Below are 20,228 nucleotides of genomic sequence, written 5' to 3' on the forward strand. Positions count from 1 at the left end.
CATATTTTTACATAAATCTGAATTCTATACAGAATTCTGTACAGAATTCCATGCTGTAACACTGCTGATCTTTTCCTGTTCTCTGGCCTAATAAAGTCACCACGATTTGGGAATTTTAACAAATACCCATTTTGATTTCAAGTGAAAGGAAGAGAAATTGATATTCAGGCCACAACCCAAGCATGCCCACTGACCCAGTATGTTTACAAATATTACATAACCTGAAGTTAACAAATAAGATGAAGTCACAGACACACTGAAATCTTTCCAACATCTATCTTAGCAATAAACTTAGATACAGATACACACACATTATTTAAATGTAGGTGATCTTGAGAGAGATAAATAAAATTTATTTCACACTTAAAAAATGTTGCAAGTAAGTGCTTCAGTTCAGTGGAATTCTAATTATACCACCAAGAGCAAGAGACACATGAAACAGTCAGCAAGAAGCATTAGAGAAGGTCTGTGTCACAGCAAGGACTATTTTGAACTAGAGATACAAAACACAAAGCAAGGCAGCTGTGACCTGGATTTTACCTGAATATTTTCACTTTTCCTGCCTAGAAAGAATTTGTATATTAGCCAATAATATAAAAAATTATACATAGTGAGCAAGCTAAGACTTTTAAGAAATAGAAATTACTGCCCATGAAGTAAATCTGATGCATTTTGCAACGACCTAGGGCATGCAATAGCAATTCAATGCAGCTCATCTGGACATTCTTCTGCCTGAGAAATTTGCAACCATATTACTAATCCATGCATCACATTTCAGGCAAATACTATACTCTAAATAATTTCAAATGTAAATTAGATATATTGACTGCTGATAGAAGGTATTTTTATAGTAACACCTGTAAAATATTTTGATAGTAAGACATTCCTCCCAGACTACAGAATGCAATTTGTGTTCATTCACCTACTCCAAAATAAAAATTGTTTGGCAATAATTTTGTTATTATGGTACTTATTTCTAGAGCATCAATCAAAGTATTAAACATACACCCAAATACACTAAGGGCATCAATTACTGTGTGAGTTGAAAAGAAATCAATTTCAGAGTTCATCAAGACAATACAGTTTACTTACACCATTAACAATCATTATAACTTGAAATTACAGAAATGCAAGGAGAACCTAGCTGAAAATATCACTGCTTGTCACATAAACACTGTGTCTTTATCTAGGGATCAAAATCACAGCTGTGAAAATACTGTAAGTCTTGTCCAGATGAAAAAAACCAACCTAAGCTGGCACACATAAAAAGCTCAAGGAGAGACACTCAAACAAGCAAAGCCACATCTTGTTAAAGCATATGTCACATGTCTACAATACTTTTAACACATGCTAGAACATACTGGATGCATTATCACATTTATTTCCTTGACAACAAAGCTAGAATTAATAGTACCGTGTAGTCCTTGTTCAAAATAACTAAAATTCAAGAGGAAGCAATGGAAGGATCAGCTGAATTTTCAGATGCAATCTGAGAAGTTTTTCTGGGAAGCTAAGAAAAAGCCAAAATTGTTTACATTTTACTGGTTAACTGGAGGTCCTTCCTAAATGCTGCTCTGTGCCTGGCAAAAAAATTCAAATAAAGCAAAAATTAGGAAATCTATTTAAAATAAAAAGTGGGTTTAAAAAATGTTATTTACAAATAAAACCTTTCTATTTTTCAGGTTGATTTTTTTTTCCTTATGGCAGAGGATTAAAAAAAAGAATTTTAAAGGCAATGGAAACAGAATGTATTGCAATAGGCAAGTATTTTTGTCTTCTATCAGTTTTTAAAAAACACCACATTTTCTCCAGTACTGATCTTGGATACTGGATTTAGGAGAGTTCTCCTGAAAACACTTTACATCAAGCTGTGCTTGGTCTCAAGTACTCAATTTCCATTGTGATTTGGCAGAAAGGCATATTTTCTTACTATTTTTCCATATCTAAGCTTCCTTCCACCAGAAAACCCCTGAGGTACACCAAAAATATTGCCCTTGCTCTTTACATTTCTAATGCATGCCATAAAACAACTTTATTTCTCTATTTAGAAGACTGTCATAAAAACAGTGAGATGCTTCTAAAGGAAACACTCCTGTGAGAATTTGGTTCATTCCACATACACCATGTATGATTTCCACAGCTCCTAGTCTTTCAAATAAAGACTTAAGGCCAATAAATAATTTCCTTTTCATTAGCAAATTAAGAGAATGAAATCAATTACTTTATGTCCTCACTAACTTATTAATGTAAACAATCTGTTTAGCATGCAATAATATATAAAACCCAGGGAATTTACTTGCAGCAGTGAATTGAAAGAAGGTCTGAGATTCCCAGCTACTCACAGATTTGGTTTCTCAGAAATAAATTTACTACTATGACTTGAACTCATAACTGGACTGTTCTTGGTGGACATGGCATAACCTTATCAGACTTGTCCACGTTTATCTGAGAAAAAAAATTCAGTTAATTGAAATGAATATGAATTATTCTCATCATGTCTTCAGCTAAGGCTGCCACTCATTTCAAACCACGCTCTGTTCTAGATGTGCACATGCACCCTCAGCAGACCTGGCACTGAGAACAGAACTTCAGCTCTGGTGTGCCCCCACACAGTCACAGATAAAATGCAAGGCTGCACTGAGAAATGCAGCTTATGGTGCAACAGAGAGCAGCTGAAGAGTTCAGCACTGTGAAATGCAGCCCTGCTCACAATCCGAGACTGGGCTGGATTGGAAGGGACCATAAAGATCATTCCTACCCCTTGCCATGGGCAGGGACACCTCCCACTGAACTGGGCTGCTCAGAGCCCCAGCAGAATGAACCTCACAGTGCCAACAAAAGGCTTTTTGAGATCAAAATGCTAAATCAAGGCACTGGCAAGAATCTTTTCAATTTATGTGACTGCTGTGTATGACCTATAACATATACATATACATATACAGGTCCATCTAAATGAACACACACAAATAAGCATCCTGACAACTATATGAAAAAATGTAATTTTTGACTGCAGGTCAAGGTAAGCCCCTACAAAGAAATTGATAAAGATGCTTAAAACCTACCTGAACTCTAATGTTAGGAAAATGGCATTTGTGGGTTTTTGTTTGGGTTTTTTTTTCAACCTTTTGAATGGAAAACAAAAATGAGAATAATGTCCCTAGAAAGTAGTGTTTAAAATAATTATAGAAGTATAGAACAGCAATATAAAATAAAAATAAAATTCCAAATTTCACTAAGGAACACTGCTTCTATAAACTATGTCATGACTTCTAATTTTAATGTAAATCTAGCAGTTCAAAAAAAGATGCCAAGGGAATGTATTTATTCCTATAGAATGAATAATTTGCTTTACTCTCTTTGTTATTGTGATATAATGCAAAATTATGTATTTCATTTTATAGATTTTTATAACTAACATCATCTCTACTTTTCCTGAAATACCCTTCAAGATTATATCCTAAATCAAGAAAAGTAGGCAACTATATTTATAACTTGATTAAGATACAATAGATTAGTGAAAATTGTGATGTACATATTTCAAGTTTATTCCAATCTGACTTGTTAATTAATATTTTCATTTTTAAAAAAAACACCCCACCCCAAATAACAGCAACAAAGTCACACTGAATTCCATTAAAGATGGAATTTTATGTTTTGGTTGTCTTGTTTTAAGCATAGCACTGAAAAGGTAGACAACTCACATGACTGCTGCCAGTCAACATAGATTTTATGGCAGCCACATATTAGATTAAACTCCAGAACTATATTTAACCTGAGAAGATAGGGTCCCATTTATGTAATCCTACTTTAGAGCTTCTAATGAGTTAGTGCAGCCTAACCCAGATATGCCTGCCAGCAAGTTCCCTGCTCTTTCATGTCAACTCAATGATGAGAGTACAATTTCATTGTAAAAATTGCTGCATAGCATGAAGAGTACTCTTGTTAAATATGGCAATCATCAATATAATCAGTAACCTAAAAATAAACTTCTGCCTAATTTATCCCATATTTGTAACGCAGACTCTTTATTTGTATTATATTTGCTATATAACTATAGTCAGTGTTATTAAAGAAGAGATTCCTAAGGCAGGAGAATATGCAGTCAATGGAATTAGGTAAGTAAGAAGGTTGGTGAGTTCTTTGACACTAGAGCGTTCACTAGAGAGAGCAGATGCCTGCATTTACAAGTCAATGAACACATGAAGAAATTACTGAAAGATGCTTTAGGACTCCAATTATACGTTAAGCGAGTTGTTATCACAGTGGCCCCTTTTTCCCTTGAAAATCTACTGACAAGGATGCTCATCCATCTCAGAAAGGTCTTCATCTTTCAGAGAGCATCCTCTGAGAGCCGTGCATCCCCAGCTGAGGGTCCTGCATCCCACCAGCTGCCCAGCAGGCACATATGGCACGTGGGGATCAGCGGGGCCGGGGCGAGCAACATCTGCCAGCTGATCAAAAGGGCATTAATGAAATGCTAAAAGCAGTTCAGTTCACTCCTGCAGCTGTAGTGACAAAAGGTGTATGGGGAGAGCACCACATTAAGATTACAGATGGGAAAAGGAGCAGGGAAAAGCATGAAGCTGTTCAGAACATGCTTTCTGGCCCAAGTCATCTACTGTAAACACCCTGCCAAATACAATCATACTGCTGCTTGAAATCAAGTACAGCATGAAATGCAAAACTGTGATGTCAGAAACAAGGACAGGAAAAATATTTAGTAATACTACATGTTACTAAAACCAGAAGAAATAGTTAAGAATTCATCATTACAACTAGTCATTGCATCACACAACTTCAGCTCCTGTCGTTTATAGATTTGGCTGTATTTAAAAGGTTCTTTGAAGTTCATCTCAACAAATGATCCCGACACAAAAAATGTGTATGTATAAAAGTAGTTTGAATTTCAGTGTCACTCGTTGCTTTCTCTACACTGTATCTGCTGATATTGCACACAGGAAAAGCACTAAAAACGCAGCTCAAAGAGATGTAATTTCTGAACATCACATTTTCTCTGGGGCACTCAGATGTCTTTCTCTGTTACTGTATCAGGTCCACAGATTTCAAGATTCAGAGCAGAGCAACTATACTAGGCATGGAAACACAGCATTCCCAAAACCAAACAAGGCCAATAGACCATAAACATGGTATCTTGGCTTCAAATGCTAATTATTTCCCTGCAAAGCTAAAGCTGAAGTCCAGTGGGAAGTGCTTTTACTAATTTAGCTCTTCACCAAGGAAACACAGAGGTGCCTCAAAGATAAAGAGTTTGCATTTATTTTACCTAAATATTTTATTTAAAAACACTTGATGAAAGGAAAGCAACAAATAATGGTCTCCCATCTAGCAGCAATTTTATCATTGCCTTGGCTGTTCACATGAAATACATTAATCCTAATGCAGCTCTCTCTGGCACAGAGGGAGATGTGAACCCTTCTGCAACAACCCAGTCATTCACATGAAGTGCAGAGAAGGGGCCAGGCACTGAACCATCTCACAAGCAGATACATCTTTGTGCACATCATATTCTGCACAATGAGGTGAAAGATTGGGAAGGGAAAGTCTAAAAGTTAATTTTCTATGAATATGGCTTCTGTAAACTGAAAGATTGATTTTTAGCATCCTTCTCAAGCTCAAGAAAGCTAATCTGTATGTCCAAGAAGAAAACAATACAATCAGTGGAAAACTTGGCATTAAACAATGACTCAGCATGCTGACTGAGCCTCAAGCTCTGTATAAAGTATTTATAACATATTCAAAATTTAGAAGGGTGGTTGCACTCACTCAAAGAGAAAAAGAAAAGCTATTAGTGAGCCAAGTAGTAAGCTAACTAAAAGCAAAAATCAGAAATTAGAAAATAAGTAGCTTCCTATTTAAAGAAAGACAAAAAGGTCACTTTTCTTAATGTAAGGGCAATTCAGAAAAAATCATTTAACAAAAACACTGTAAATACTCTGGAAATTTAAAGTCATCCAACACGACATACTCTTGAAGTAAAAAGCTGACATTGAATTCAGAAAGATAAATTCCATGCTTAGCACCAGTAAAATTTATTATAAAATATATCTCTTCAGCATTATAAAGGTAAATTTGAATCTGATTACTAACATTTATTATTACAAACACATAAGATAAAGACATATTATGAATATTCATGAAAGTATCTTACACAAATGCAAGATGATCTGTGCAGACTGAAATACATATTCTATCCTACAAAGAAAGAAAACCTCCACGGAAGAAAAGAAGCAATTATGTAAAAAGGAAATGCAGAATGAAACATACCAGAAAGAGCTGAAATTCAAGTTACACAGGAGGCTTAGGTGCTTCATGAATAAAGAAGGAAGAAAACCTCAATAAGTGAGAAATCATGCTATGAAGAAAAAAGAGGAAGTGTATCAAGTAGGTATACAATAACATGCAGATTATGGTACAGCCATATGAAACATCAGCATGTAAATTCTACTTATCAGAAATAGAATGACTTTTAGCCAAGTTAGAAAAAGCAAAGCTGAGCTCCAGCTTATAAATCAACACTATGAATGTGGCATCTTCCTACCGGCTCAGAATGCTGTCCAGAAGGATGACCAAGGAATTTATTGCTTTCCTGCCATGTGGACAGGCAGAACAATAACTAAACAACCATCAGTTTTGAGTACACTGCTTTCTGCCTTATCAGGAACAGGATAATAGTTTTGTCTCCTTGACATACTTCCATAGCCAGCAGTCCAAACACAGACACAGGAAATCAAATTCCCCTTGGCATTAAAAGATGAAATAAATCTCTGCACAGAGACTATTATTCCCCACACATCTACTCAGGAACAGAAGAAGAGTCAAATTCTTATCCAACTGCCAAATTGTCTCTTTGTTACTTGCAGTGATGTAGACATCAATTCTGAATTGTATTGCTCAGCATCACTACAGGAATACCCAAGGCAAAAAGCACTCAAAGATACAAGTCTGACCACATACTGACGGCCTCTGTGAAACCAAATGTTCTTAGAAATGCTTTCCTATTTTTTTTTGGTTTTTTTCTTGTAGTAAAAAAAAATTGATTGTTTACATCATTTTCAACATAAACACCACAGCAATCTACTTCAACATTACAAAACCAGAGAAAGAAACACAAAATTTAATGGAACTTCTTAAGTAATGAAGCTCTGATATTTAATTGATTTGCTTGAAACTATGAATTGCCAAAAGCAAAACACTGTTTTAACCTGACAATCCCATTGAGACCAATATTGCATACTACACTGCAACTTTAAGCAAAAATTAATTTATCAGCAAAAACACTACTAACAGCATGTAAAAAAGACATTGCCAACACAGAGCTGCCTTTGATCCTCTGCTTGCCATGGTTATAGGACAAAGCTTCATTTTCATATCTGCATAGGTACCACCCAGTCTAGTTTGAAGCCCAGATGACAGAACCAAGGGCTGACAGTCTTCCGTGCCACTCTACAGCTCTACAAGTCAGAATTTCCCACAACTCATTTCCAACATTCCTCTTGGACTCAGGTGTTTATTAGTTTATGCTTATTTAAACAGCATTCGAGTCTTCAGCCATCTTTTCTCCAACATCTTGCTCACCTAAGTCAAACAACCCTAGATACCACAATGCAGAATATTAGTTAACCAGAGGATCACAGAACATACTGCTCCAATGGGTTCTATAAGCTTCATACAGCACAGAAGATGGTGCTGGGACATGCTTTAAAATATCTGGAAAAATAACTACTCCTGAATCAATGGGATGAAGTCTCTGTAAAGGGCTGTCAGTCTAGAGCACATCTGGTCTTGTTTAACTGGCTGTAAATCAAAAGGACAGAAGTGGCCAAGGAAAGAAGATCAAGAACAAACCAGGGGTCTGCAGTCAGAATGTGGAGGACCGGGCTCCAAAGGGAATGATTTTTGCTCTCAATGAGTCATAACATCTCAGTGGAGGACACTAACAATACTTACCTGAAAAAAAAAAAATAGGGAAACAAAATCCAGAACTACTTCACAGTTTTCCATAGAGGAGAAATTATTAACAGTAATAGAAGCCTTGCTCTCAGGAATTTTAACACATGTTTGAAGCCATCTCTCTGCTCTTAATGTTTTGTTTGACCAGTCTAGTACAATTTTATGCGTTACCCCAGAAGTGTCACAAGGCAGAGCTCCAGTGTACCACAGTTCCCTAAGCTGATATCCACCTAAAGCACATGTGGAGGACAGGCACGCAGTTTACAACAGATTAAGAACACAATCAGGTTGACTCTGACCTCTCCCAAATTTATGCTAAGATTAAGTGTTTCTTGTCTCTGTAACAGTGGCTTTTATAAAGACAAAGAGTGAGGTCTTTTTTCCTCTGGAGCTGCATATGTGCTCTCTGCACAGCAAGGTACAACGAGGACAGCATGGCCATGATCCCATACCAATGGTGTTTGCATGCAGCACCTTCAGCCACCTAAATGAATGTGACATGCAGCATTTCCACCAAACACCTTGGAGCCACGCACAGTTTTAAAAGCCACAGCAAAAATTAATAACAAAGTTCTCAAAACATTAAGATAGACAATCTGATATGTTACTTAGAGAAAGTTAAACTCCATCTGGCAAAACCAGGTAAGACCTTTGCACCCAGTGCACAACATCTGAGGATTTCCACACTGATATAGGTCTGCTGAGAGCTACCAAAGCACGAGCATTATTTTCCCTGCTTATGTGCTCCATGCAACACGGAGGCTGTAGGGATACACATTGCTGACAGAATCACTCAGAAAGACCAGTCTCAAAACTGACTCTTCATTTTTTCAGTAGGCAGGAGCACCCACCACCTGCACAACTCACTGCAACCAAACACTCACTTCCAAATATCCAACTGGAGGCTCACTGACCTGTAGTGAAACGATAAACCAGCACTCTCAGGGCAACAGTCACTGTCTTCTTTATTGCTTTATCCTTCTCACTGGCACCAGTGAGGGAAACACTGCATGTACCCACTGCAAGAAAGCCCCTGCTTCAAAGGCACAGCCATTTCTTGTCATCCAAAACCTACTAGGGACTGGGATGCTGTAAGAATAAACTCCATGTCCTGCTGACCCCCTAGTGTCAGTCTGTCAAGAGTCTACAGCAATTATCAACACAGGCAAAACCACATAGCCAGGAACCATGGTCTGCCAGGTTAGCACACAGAACATCTCCTTCCTGACCAGTCAACAACTCCAAGGTCAGAAACAAACAGAATTATTGCTTGCACATCTCCAATGCCTTCTACCTGTTGTCTCCACCTTCTGGGAAACTTCATCCAGGTCTGAGATCTGCCACCAAACAGAACAAACTCAGAGAGCACATACAGTTGGAGGTCAAATACATCACTGGATGAAGAATAAAGCTCCTGAACACTGAAGCCTACTGAAAAATGCTAAGAAATAAGTTCTAGGACAGTTCAAATGAAATGGCTTGACACATGAACTGGAAACAAAACTAAGGACAACCAATGAAGTCCTAACAACACAGGTATGGATGATAAAAAGCTTTGCTACATGGACTTTCACAGGTAGATTTAATTAATGAGTCTCAGAACTACAATACAAACTGATTATATTTATTGACTTTGTAATTAAGAAATGTACTGTTAGTTTTATATTAACATAAAGAGTTAGTACCACAGAAGAAGGTCTGTAACTTCTTCAATCATTTAAGTTTTCTTCTGTGGCTCCAAAGTCACATTTATCTACTAAAATCCTTGGAATACATACAAGCACAAATTTACAGTCCCACTTTTCAGGGCAGGTTTCATCAGTCAGAAGCACCTGCAGCATGGGCCATGCTAAAAGCTGGGGAAAAAATCCAAACTTTAGACTTTACTTCAGATTATTTACTGCTGATCAAAGAATGATATATATGTAATCAAAGCCCCGAAACTGTAGCAGCTCTTCCCATGCACAGAGGTCAGGGTCACAATGAGTGTAACTCCTACTGTCAACCTCACTACCTACACTGGGTGATACTTACATCCGGTGCAAATTCAGAACTCATGCAATAAAGGTGATGAATGTATGGATGATGGATCTGTGTTATACAGACTGCAGCTGAGATCAAACTCAAATGAGTCAGTATCAAGAGGGTTCTTATTTTTCTACTTTAAAATCTGCAACCGTTGCAAGGGAGAAGCCATGACAACATTTCTATCACCCACAGGGTGGGGTGCATCTCAGGCAGTATGAAACAGGAAAAAGAAAAAATGTGTAATTCAAAACCCCCAAAAATAAGAGTTTCATATTGCACAGATTCATTGTTAAAGAATGTATCTCAGACTTAATGATTCCTTCCACATTAAAAAAAAATTATATCAGAAAACAGAATGGCATGGCTTAATCTGTGCAGAACATGTACTCCTCCATCACGCCAAAGCACAACAAAATAAGAACATGTAGCATTTTGACATCAACAAAGCTGCCTACATAGACACCCACTCTTTCTTATTTTCTCCGCAGCATATTTTTTAACTCACTCATTTCCTTCTGCATCTTTCTCACCATTCTTGACTTATCTACTCCCCATACAGCTTTTTCAGACTTGTTTTCACATGAAGACTGACCACGGAAATAGTTACTCCCTTACAGACAGTTCAGAATACAGCATCCATTTTAATTTTTCCTTCTCCTGCTTTATTTATATCCCAATAAAAATAATTTCCTTGAGAAACAGTGACATTATTCCAGAGTATCTGAAATAACTAGAGCAGGAGAGTTATTCTGCAGAGCTAAGCATCATGCTGTGATAGATTCACACATTTGGTCCCACCTCCCAGTAAGGAGCTGGCAATTACTGCATTCCAGTGCAGGACCATGGATATTTTCCAGCTCCCTTAGCCCACATGCTAGTTACAGCTGATTATGGCAGCTGAAGCAGCAATGCATTTTTGCATCAGATGTGCAAAGGCTAGACATACTGGACTGGCTATGAAACAGAAAACATGCTGTATGTATTGGGGGGTTTTCTGCAGATTAGAATTATCATTCTTGACAATCATGATATTTACAGCTATGTTTTACAGATTTTATACTTATAGATCTAAATCTCAAAAAATGCACTGTATTTATTATCTCAAGTGATAAAGGAAAACATCCCTCCAGAGGTTTTAGATTTTTCTCTGCTTTGTGTGAGGAAACAGCAAATAATTGGAATCCTGTGTTGTTTTTGTTCTATTTGAAGGACTAGCCTCTCTCAGTTCCCGGACAATGCATATATTAAGTACACTAAGTGCTGCAATTAGAGCTTAAACACTGTTTAAATAAGACACATCTCCAACACATCCCCTTGTAAAGCATAATTTATCATTATTATACAATTATGTTAAACTGCTAGTATGCAGGAATCTTCTATTTCACCCGGTTCATCAGATAGGCTGACAAAACAGATTTATCTGCTTATTAATTCTTGGAGTATTTTCTGAGTACACACAAAATTCTCAGCATTTACACTTGTCCTCTTAAAACACACAGCTTTTTACCCAATACCTACAGTCCAAATAGCTAACTAAATAGACAGACTAAATCTAGCTCAGATATACCTAACCATGGCTATGGTCACAGTTCCTTTTTTGATGCAGAAGTAGGCATCTACTTTTTAGACTACACATAACCTAGGAAAGATTAAGGTGAAAATATGGGGAAAAAAGTATAAAAAATCCTAAAAATATTTCAGGCTTTCTTACACAGTGGATAGTAGCCAAACAAAATCTGCAAGCAATAACACATACACAAAATATTTGTTATTAACATAAAGGCAGGATTGGTACAGTTAGCTGAATGCAGGAAAGTTTTGCATTTTTGCTGCAAGAGGCAGTAATAGCTCCAGCCTCCTGGCTGGTCAAAGAATCTAAGAAATTCTGAAAAATTTCAGCATATGATGGCAATCCAAACAAAAAAATCCATACAAAGCCAGACAACACCCAAAATAAACATGCAAACAAAAACCCCACCACCAAAACAAACTAGAAAACATTAATAAAGCGATATAATGAGCTTAAAGGGATATAATGAGTTGTCAGAAACACAATCGTTAAAAAAATTCATTTTTCAAGGTGATTCATTGCAAAGAATACAAGCTCATGCCATTCATCAGTGAATCTTGACCAAAAATACAAAAAAAAGGCTCATCTAACCTCTGCAATCAATGTCTAAAGTTCTGGAGCAGGAGATTTATCTTCAAGACTTCAACCATTTCACACATGTAGTTTGAAATTCTCCAACAAATGCAAAAATTAGTCATAGGGGACTCAGAGACAGCAGAAGCATTTAAGGCTCATTTCCGTAGGAAGCCAGGCTGCAGCAAATATAATTTAAGTTTTTAGTAAGAGCTTGCCATTTTACTAAAAAACTCAGAATTAGCAGAGCAGACAGAAAGTGCTGGGGCACAGCATCCCATCCTCCCTCCCATCCTACGTGGTAGAGGCCAAAGCCTCATGCAGAAGCTAATAGGATGATTATCTTGAGAAGGATTACTCTGCACAGAGAAGCTGAAGTCTGCCTTTGAGAGAGAATTAAGTCCATCATCCTTTCTGGTCAGCTGAATTGTTTTATTTTGCCATGGTGCCAATAAATTATCATTTGGTCTTCCTTAAAATGAGTGCATCTCCAAGAACCTCCATATAAGAAAGTGGGATAAAATGTATTTGTAGATTTTTTTTAAGAACTATGGAGTCCAGAAAAGGATTCAAGAGCAAAAAGGAATTAATTATTTTATAAGAAATAAAAGTCTGCCACACTAAATTAGCAGAATATAATTATAATATAGTCTATATCTAACAAGCTTAGCAATAAATGATTGAGCCATGATCAGTTCAGGAAATGCCAAGATGTGACTCAAGTAGATCAACATAAGGTAAAAACATTGTGAAAGTACTGCTTTATCCCTTGATATGGAAAAAAAAAAGTCTGTTCTTGGGGTTTCATTTATCATTTCTATGCAATTTAGAGAAGAAGCACCTCCCAACACACTCTCTCCATTCTCACAGGATCCAGATTGTGCAGAAAGTACTACAGGAAGCAGTTACTCCAAAATCAGAGAAGTATTTGCATCTTAGGGAGTCAAACAGAATGAGAATCACTGTCTCATGAAGTAAAACCTTCACCCTAGAAACATGTCCTGATTAGACTCAGGGTAGACATGCATCACATCACCACAAGTATTTATAAACATGGATAATAAGCTTGTTCAGAGAATTAGCAGTTCACAAGAAAACAAGGCTTGTATCTTTGGGTGGTAGTTCAAATGCAAGCTAGTGAGAAGAAATGCTAAATATTCTACACTTTTTTGCACAAACAGAAGCATTACAGAGCAGTAAATAAAAAGCTACCAGATAATGGATACTGCTCTGGATAGAAAACAGAAAAAGAAAATAAAATCTCAGCCTCATAATCACTGACATTTTGGAAAGTCTTACTAAAATAGTCTACTTTAGTTAGATAAGATGTTCCTTGTTCTGAGTGTTGAAGAAGAAGAAGAAGTTAATTTTGGAAGAATCCACAGAGGATTTTTCTGCAATGGCTCACTCTTACTCTCATCATACAAACAATAATAATAATAACAACAACAATAGTAGCACCTCAGTTTCAATTGCACCAACATACCACTCGGCTCACCTCATCTTAAAATAAATAATGTTAGGAATAAATTTTAGTGTGTTATACTCACAAGGGAAAACAAAAAAAAATCACCTCCTCACCTGCACAGCAAAGTCAAAGCAGTCAGATATGCAGACAGTGCCCATAATGAAGGCTGAAAACTACACTGGCCATGGCCAAAGGGACACCATTTATTGAGGTTACACCCAGGAAGCCAAGCATTTCATCTGCAGCACATGCTGAACATCTGCACTAAATCAAAAGTGAAACTGCAAAATGCAGCTGTGTGACTCTACTGACACTTCCTTCCTGCATGGAAAGGTAACACCATCACAAGGGCAACTCAAAGCTTTCAATCATAATGAAATAATTTGACAATAATCTTGTCAAATGCAAGTTAAATTTAAATGGCTCTAGGAAATATAAAAAACATACATTCTGAAACATCTCTCATTTCCCTTAATGTCAAGGTAGGGTGCTGGATAATGGGCAACTGGGGGTTAAGATGGGCTAAAAGTCAGAAGAAAACTGAACAGAAACTTCAAAGAGTTAGGAGAGACATCTTGATCCTCCTATAGTTGTGGCTACATTCAGCATTTAGTAAGGAACAAATAAGCAACACATGAACAAATACATTTAATATAAATAGCTCCTCTCTTAATTTTACACTGATTACAGAATGCCAGCTTGCAGATTAAATATATAGGTTTTTAAAAACATCTGCAAGAAACAAATTCACTAATATTTACATCAAAGTTCTCTTATTATCAGAACAAAGCAAAGATGTCCTTCAGCCACCTTCCACTAAAAACAAAGTAAAGTCAAAACAAAGCAAACCAATGTTGACTGTGCTTTTTGAGCATGGCATAACAACTACAAAAAAAGTCTATTCATTACTTCTAAACATTACACAATTTAAATTATTTTTCCTTCAATTTCACTTTTACCTCCAGAAGCTGGTTTCAGTATATTGGATTATTCAGCATGTTAACAGGAAAGCACCCAAACAACTTCATGTGTATGTATGTATTTTTATAAAATGTGCATTGGGTAACCCTCTCTTAAAACCAATGATGTGAAGATAAATTAGAAATTAATGCTCTATATCTTTGTCTTTATTGACATGTAATTTCTCATTGTGAACAAGATATAGACTGACTACAAGTTTCTGTGAATTAACAGAACAAAAATAAACTAATGAAATTCCCACTGTATTCCTCACTACATCAAGCACCTTATCAATTCCTGTCCAACTTAACAGCTCCAGGTGAGAGCATCCCAAATACATGTGGCTCTTCATGTGCATTTATGCATGTGTTTGAGAGCCTGTATGGTAAAGAAAGAATGCATCAAACCCAAAGGCAGCTGTGGAATTAAATGCCAGATTTATGAGGTTGGATTGTGTTGGGAGGAAAAGGGGAAGACCTCACCCACCACAGCACACGGCAGAAGCTTCTCTTCAGCTGCCATTCTTATTAGACAAAGTGATGAAATATTGCAAGTAAGGAAGTAACCAACCAAGTTTTAGTGATTTCTAAGAAAGGCCTACAAAAGCATTCCATCTGCCAAAGACAAAGTTCTATCATTTACAATAATGTGCAAAGAATGGAAGTATTGTGGAAAAAAAGAATGAATGAAAAGTTAGTTTAAACTAATACTGTGGTTATATTTTGTCTCACTGACAATGAATTTGCATCACTTCGATTGAACTACTACAGATTTTTCCCTATTACTGAAGTTAGGGCTGATAAAGTTTGCTACTTTGAAAAACCTTTGCAGAAACTAAACAGAAGAAACAAAATTTGCATATAGGAGTAAAGCTTCCCAAGATGGAAAAAACCACAATTTTTTAGATCATTAACTCAAGATATTTTATGTCATGTAAAGAAAACAATGACCATGAAATGGATTTTCCTTGCTAATGCTGAGTAACATTGCAATAAGTACTCTAAATTAACAATTGTTCTAAATATGGATTTTTTTTTTAAATGAGAAACAAGAGATGGAATGTGTTTGTGTATATCAGTACAAAGCTGCAATTAAGGAGGCTTTGTGTATATTCTGAATATTGTGCCTTCAAAATGAAGCAGAACAGAGTTAATGAAAGTTGAGAGAAAAAAAAATCAGGATTACAGACAAGGACATGAGGAAGGGTTTGATGTTTCCTTTCTTTGATGGCAGAGCAACTTTGGTTCAAAATTAATAAATGGAGACAATAATCACTTGTACCTGACCAAATATCTTCTTACACAGAGGCAGCATGCAACCAAATTTGTTTTTATACAAAGGGGCAATCCAATTTCACATTCTTCAGTATTTTCTGCTCCCTGACACGTATTTATGCCAGCTCCATCTGGGCTTGCACAATCCAGAAATACAGCCCAGGCCCATTTCCTTCTTCATATACTTGCTACTCCTACATCTCCCATCTTCTACCATAATCCAACCAAAATGTTTTACAAGAAAAAGAAATCTACACGTGGAAGTAACTATAAACATTTGCATACTGACAAATTATACTTAAAGGCAGAAAGTGACAGCAGAGCTGGGATGAACTGCAATGAAGATGGTGCTGTGGACATAAAGGTACTAACAATGGAAAACAAAACGTGAGCTTGAATGAGATGGACCTCTGAGAGAAGAATCTTAAGAAACCTCTGCTCCATCACCATGTCTTGGAATGAACATTTTAACAGAGCACATCTCTTCCAGTTCAAGCCTCATTTATACCTCAGGTTCAACACATGGCCTCTTTTGAGGATATTTCCAACTCTTGCATTCCCGTAACAACAATCTAAGACACTAAAGGAGCATCCATTTAAATGGAGAGCAAGCATTGCTCAGAGCAGAGCATTTCCAAAAAGCAAATGGAAATAAAAAGCCTTCATCTACATGCAGGAGAACTTAAATATGTTAGGCAAATCTCTACACACAAGCCCCAGTGCCTCAGTGAAGGAGTCCCAGCAGTGGCTTCCTTGAACTTGAGCACCTCTGCCAGCTGTGGTCTCTCCACCCATAAGATCCAAGATTCTTGGCCCTTCTGTTTAAATCTCCAATATATCTATTCAAAGATTAGATTCGTATTTAACGACCTAATTACATGCACCCATCCAGAAACAAAGAGCTCAAACCTCAAAAGACCCCACGCTACCTCAGGTGCAAGAAACAAAGTCATCCCAGTGAACCAAGAAGTAAAACAGAGCAGAGACAGAAAACAAATGTTTTAAGCCATACACAGTATCCCAGCTTTTGTATCACAGTAACTAATTTTAGCATTATTAACAAAAAGGCACGTGTTTTTTTCAATGCAGAACAAAAACACCATGCCAAAAGATAATTAAGGCAAAATTTTAAGGTCTTTAGAAGAACCTTCCTGCCTAAATGCACCATGAATTAGTGGGTCTTACAATCACAAAACACTTATTTTCAGCAGGTTTTGGAAAATCAACACAAAGATATTCACCCTTTCCATATAAAACCTGAAACTGAAGCTGGCATCTCAGAGAGATGAAACACAGCAGACCTTAATAAGCATTACAGAATCCAGAACTCCTGCATAAATATATAGGCACATCAACCTTACTGTCAGTGAGACCAACCGTGTGAGAAGAGACATTACTGTGTATACATGATGGGTTCTAAGCACAGGGCAGGGATCTCATTGAGCAGAAAGAATCTCTGAATGAAGTGGGTTTCAATTCCTTCCCCCTTATGAAATTTGCTAGGATTTCTTTTCTTTCTTCTTCTAATGATTCTATTAATTTTAAAATAAATGGATACAGTCAGTTATCATTAACATCACTTCTCATGATTGTTTTGATTAAGCAATGTGGTGCATGGAAGTCATTTGTAAGGCTAGCAAATATGTAAATACCTAACAAAAATAATTCTTGCTAGCTAGTTAAGCCTGTGTTCATCCTCCTCTAATTTAGAGATCCTGCAAATCTGCAGTGACTTGCAGGCCTAGCCACTGCTTTAAGGGCTGATGGAAAGAACTTTTTTTAAAATCTCACCCATCCACTAGAACAAACCAGTCTTGATGGGGAACCAAGAGAGAAAAATTACAGCGTGTGCAGGTACTCCTCAGATCCAGCCCACTGGAGTGATCTGTTCTGTAGTGTTGCCATAGAAAATGGAAAGGAAGCCTCCAATTAGGGACGAGGTCACATTTAAGCAGAGATATTATGTAAATATCAGCCAGCCAGCACCCTGAAAAAAAAAATAAAAAAAATAAAGGCCTCATCCTGCCAGCCCTCCAAGGACAGGCCTCGGGTTGGCTCCTGGAACATCCCTGCCAGCAGGACCCGGCTTGCAGGAGCAGTGCCAGCCCCGGAGGCTGCCCCGGCACCGCAGGTACAGCCCGGGATGCTCCGGCCCGTCACGGCCCCGAGCCGCGGGGACCGGCGGGGGTGGGAGCACACGGAGCCCCGGAGCGGAGCCGGCCCCTCCGCGGCCGCGCCCCGGCCCGCTGATGGCTGCGGGGAGCTGCGGGAGGGCCGGAGCCGCCTCGCCCCGCCTGGGGACACGCAGCCCTGCCCCGCCGGGGACCGGCGCCCTTCCCGAGGCTTCCTCGCCCGTCGGGTCACCGGCACGGACGGGCGAGCGGACAGGGGCACAGCCTCGCCCCGCCCCGGGATGCACTTTTATCCCCTTAGGCACCTCGCACGACCAAAGTCTCCGAGCGCGGCAGCATCCTCCCTCCCTCCATCCATCCCTCCATCCCCTTCCTCCGTCCCCTGCCGCGCCCCCGCATCACCCAGCCGTGCCCGCCGCCACTCACCCTCTCCGCGGCCGGCGACGGCGGCAGGGCCCGGCCGAGCCCCTGCCCGCTCCTTCCCGGGGGGCTCCGCTGCCGCGATGCGGACACAGAAGCGGCGAAGCACCGCCCGGCAGCCGCACCTCGCTGCCGGCGCCGGGTCCCTCCCCAGCTGTCACCGGCGGCCCGCCCTCGGGGGCGGCGGCGGCCGGGCCCTGCCGCGGCCCCGCCCCGCGCTCGGCAGCGCTGGAGCCGCGCTGGAGCCGCGGTGGATCCGCGCTGGAGCCGCGCTGGAGCCGCGGTGGATCCGCGCTGGAGCCGCGCTGGAGCCGCGGTGGATCCGCGCTGGAGCCGCGCTGGAGCCGCGGTGGATCCGCGCTGGAGCCGCGCTGGGGCTGCGGCTCCGGGAGAGCCGCCCCGCACGGGGCCGGTGCCGTGCGCGCCATGGGGACCGGGCCCCTCGCTCGGCCCCCGCTTCAGCAGGTGCGGCACAGAGTGCCGAGGGGATGGACCCGTTTAATTTTTTATGTCACACAAGAATTAGGCACGGAGTTGTCCGATCAGCTCAGCTGCCCGACGCCTGTGAATCCTGATGCCATTTAAAACCTCGTTCTTTTGTCAGAACGGAAGAGTTTGAGGCTCCCGGGCCCAGGCTTTGCTGGAGGTTTCAAATCAGACTGACTCCTCCGTGCCGATGTGCATCGGCTGTGAACGCACCTTTACTGAAATGCTGTTCGTGGTTATATTTCTGTTGATCCAGATTCAGTGATGACCCAGTGAATGCAGCAGAAATGTGTTTCTGTGAGCCAAGCACCAAGACCTCAGGGATTGGGAACGGTCATGACAACAGGCTCAGTGTTATATTGATGGTTTATGCAGTATTTGTGTAAACTGGCCCCAAATCAAGGAGAAAATAAACAAGTTTACCAGTCCATTTGTTTTGCTGTTGTTGCTGCTGCTGGAGTGCTAGGTTTGTACTTAGTTTGAAAAGACAAGATGGGAAAAGAAATTTGAACAGGCATCACAACATACAAGAAACATGCATCAGCTTCAGAACATGCTCAAAGAAGTAGATTGATGGAGTTCAGCAGACAGACAGCTCAGGGCAGCATCACAGGCACAGAAATTTGAGAAGGGAACACTTCAGTATTTCAGATAAAACTAACTCCATTGATGGCCACACTGAATGATTAAAATCCAAATTGGAATGCACATTTTAACAGTCAAGGCAATTAAACAGAAACACCTTATGAGACTAAAAGGGACTATGCATTGCTGGGTGGTGTGAAGCAACACTTAAATCTCTTCCCAAAAAGGAGGCATTTCAAACAAGACCTAAAGGAATTCTTGTAGCCAGAATAACCCCAGAAGTTCCTTCTCTGTAAGAGAAAATGCTGTTTTGATTTCAAAAGCAATACAAATTGAATGTCCCAGATGGTGTTAATTACTTCATATAGTTAATTTTTACCATTTTCTAAGAAAGTTTCAGGTATAAATGTTTGATACTTAGGCTTTTAAAAAATGCCAACACATTTATTAGTGGTTGTGTTCCAAATCTGGATTAATGAAACCAGAATAAGCAGCTTGTTATGCTTCAGCTGCTATCTAAGTGTTCTTCATAAGAGTAGGAATCTGGGGCCTTAGTTCTGGCCTTGGTCAGGGAGAGAGGAAATTGGAGCTCATAAATAATTTATCCATGGCGTTATATTAGTGTTATGTCTCGTGCAAGGATGCAGTGTTGTGTTCTGAAAAAAAGCAGGATGTTCTGTATAGGATTTGTTTGTAATGGTTTGGTGCATAGGGTTGTTGCATGCAAAATATTTTCTTATTAAATAATTTTCTCATGAAAT

At 39.2% G+C, this 20,228-nt stretch overlaps 1 protein-coding gene across 7 annotated transcripts in view; it reads right to left on the reverse strand.

The window, feature by feature from the left end:
- The window catches only part of JAKMIP1 (janus kinase and microtubule interacting protein 1), a 224,658-nt gene extending 206,094 nt beyond the window's left edge, over positions 1–18,564 (reverse strand). For 3 of the 7 annotated variants that reach the window (XM_064418708.1, XM_064418701.1, XM_064418707.1), the window contains exons 1-2: positions 18,403–18,564; positions 17,688–17,831 (exon numbers count right to left, since the gene is read on the reverse strand). The gene's annotated coding sequence lies outside the window, so the exon portion shown is untranslated. Of the gene's footprint in view, positions 1–17,635; positions 17,832–18,402 lie in introns of all 7 variants that reach the window. The other 4 variants (XM_064418709.1, XM_064418710.1, XM_064418703.1 and 1 more) reach the window with 3 other exon arrangements.
- Between the last annotated feature and the right edge of the window lie 1,664 nt (positions 18,565–20,228).

This window comes from Passer domesticus, chromosome 4 (assembly GCF_036417665.1).
Source record: "Passer domesticus isolate bPasDom1 chromosome 4, bPasDom1.hap1, whole genome shotgun sequence".
NCBI lineage: Eukaryota > Metazoa > Chordata > Aves > Passeriformes > Passeridae > Passer > Passer domesticus.